This window comes from Boleophthalmus pectinirostris, unplaced genomic scaffold, assembly GCF_026225935.1.
Source record: "Boleophthalmus pectinirostris isolate CB_2022bp ecotype Guang Dong unplaced genomic scaffold, ASM2622593v1 HiC_scaffold_16, whole genome shotgun sequence".
NCBI classification, from domain to species: Eukaryota; Metazoa; Chordata; class Actinopteri; order Gobiiformes; family Gobiidae; genus Boleophthalmus; species Boleophthalmus pectinirostris.
This window is the reverse complement of record NW_026571095.1, coordinates 38057696-38060195: the sequence shown is the minus strand read 5'-3', so window position 1 is coordinate 38060195 and position 2500 is coordinate 38057696. Positions and strand designations below refer to the sequence as shown.

At 52.4% G+C, this 2500-nt stretch overlaps 1 pseudogene; it reads right to left on the bottom strand.

Annotated features, from left to right (window-relative positions):
* LOC110153504 (arylsulfatase I-like) overlaps positions 1-2500 on the bottom strand; it is a 31713-nt pseudogene that overhangs the window by 26918 nt on the left and 2295 nt on the right.

Below are 2500 nucleotides of genomic sequence, written 5' to 3'. Positions count from 1 at the left end.
ACCCCTGTGGCAGGAGCGTACCTGCCGGTGAGTGAGCAGACTGAACCCCTGTGGCAGGAGCGTACCTGCCGGTGAGTGAGCAGACTGAACCCCTGTGGCAGGAGCGTACCTGCCGGTGAGTGAGCAGACTGAACCCCTGTGGCAGGAGCGTACCTGCCTGGTGAGTGGACAGACTGAACCCCTGTGGCAGGAGCGTACCTGCCGGTGAGTGGACAGACTGAACCCCTGTGGCAGGAGCGTACCTGCCGGTGAGTGGGCAGACTGAACCCCTGTGGCAGGAGCGTACCTGCCGGTGAGTGAGCAGACTGAACCCCTGTGGCAGGAGCGTACCTGCCGGTGAGTGGACAGACTGAACCCCTGTGGCAGGAGCGTACCTGCCGGTGAGTGAGCAGACTGAACCCCTGTGGCAGGAGCGTACCTGCCGGTGAGCAGCTGGCTGCGTGTTGGTGTACAGATGGGCTGGACGTAGTAACTCTCGAGTCTGACTCCCTCCGACGCCAGACGGTCCAGAGTGGGAGTGTGGATCCTGGAGTTATGAAACCCCACGTCATTATAACCCTGAAGAACAGCACAGCGTCAGGTGTGTCAGGGGCCCTCCCCGTGTGTGTCAGGGGCCCTCCCCGTGTGTGTCAGGGGCCCTCCCAGTGTGTGTCAGGGGCCCTCCCCGTGTGTGTCAGGGGCCCTCCCCGTGTGTGTCAGGGGCCCTCCCGTGTGTGTCAGGGGCCCTCTGTGTGTCAGGTGCCCTCCCAGTGTGTCAGGTGCCCTCCCAGTGTGTCAGGTGCCCTCCCAGTGTGTCAGGTGCCCTCTGTGTGTCAGGTGCCCTCCCAGTGTGTCAGGTGCCCTCTGTGTGTCAGGTGACCTCTGTGTGTCAGGTGACCTCTGTGTGTCAGGTGCCCTCCCCGTGTGTCAGGTCCCCTCCCCGTGTGTGTCAGGTGCTTTTATTGTGAAAGAGACATGCTTTTATTGTGAAAGAGACATGCTTTTATTGTGAAAGAAATTTAGTTTTATTGTGAAAGAGATGTAGTTTTATTGTCAAAGAGACATGCTTTTATTGTGAAAGAGATGTAGTTTTATTGTGAAAGAGACATGCTTTTATTGTGAAAGAGATGTAGTTTTATTGTGAAAGAGACATGCTTTTATTGTGAAAGAGACATGCTTTTATTGTGAAAGAGATGTAGTTTTATTGTGAAAGAGACATGCTTTTATTGTGAAAGAGATGTAGTTTTATTGTGAAAGACGGGGGTGTGTCAGGTGCCCTCCCAGATGTTGTTGTTTGGTTGGACAGATTTTTCTGCACCTGGTCGTCGATGAGGATGAAGATCAGATGTGGTCTCCTCGGCTCCTGGTCCGGTCTCAGATCCTGGTCCAGGCTCAGATCCTGGTCCGGTCTCAGATCCTGGTCCGGTCTCAGATCCTGGTCCAGGCTCAGATCCTGGTCCGGTCTTAGATCCTGGTCCGGTCTCAGATCCTGGTCCGGTCTCAGATCCTGGTCCGGTCTCAGATCCTGGTCCGGGCTCAGATCCTGGTCGGGTTTTGGGTCCAGGGTCCAGTCGGGCTCAGACCTGGTTGAGTTCTCGGTCTTGGAGCCGCCCGCACAGAGGAGCAGACTGAGCACGCTCACAACCACCGCCGCCTTCATCCTCCTGTCAATCAAACACCACCTGTCAATCAAACACCACCTGTCAATCAAACACCACCTGTCAGTCATGCAGGGCTCCCCCTCCCCAGACACTTCCCTCACACTGGAACATCTCGGTGAATATTTAAAGAGTTTAACACACAAGACAAACCTTTTCTAAAGCTCCAAACGCTCTGTTCCACCTCGTGATGTCATCGAGTGGTGGTCTCCAGGTGAACAGCTCCTTTTACCTTCAGTTCAGGAGAAATCGTAAAGAAATTCCAACTCTGAAATGATCCGGACGATTCTAGTGTCTCTAACAACACTAAAAACCAGGACTAAACCAGGACTAAACCAGGACTAAACCAGGTCTAAACCAGGTCTAAACCAGGACTAAACCAGGTCTAAACCAGGTCTAAACCAGGACTAAACCAGGTCTAAACCAGGACTAAACCAGGACTAAACCAGGTCTAAACCAGGTCTAAACCAGGTCTAAACCAGAACCAGGTAAACCAGGACTAAACCAGGACTAAACCAGGACTAAACAGGAACCAGGACTAAACCAGGACTAAACCAGGTCTAAACCAGGACTAAACCAGAAACTAAACCAGGACTAAACCAGGACTAAACCAGGACCAGGACTAAACCAGGACTAAACCAGGTCTAAATCAGGTCTAAACCAGGTCTAAACCAGGACTAAACCAGGACTAAACTAAACCAGGTCTAAACCAGGTCTAAACCAGGTAAACCAAGTCTAAACCAGGACTAAACCAGGACTAAACCAGGTCTAAACCAGGTCTAAATCAGGTCTAAACCAGGTCTAAACCAGGACTAAACCAGGTCTAAACCAGGTCTAAACCAGGTCTAAACCAGAACTAAACC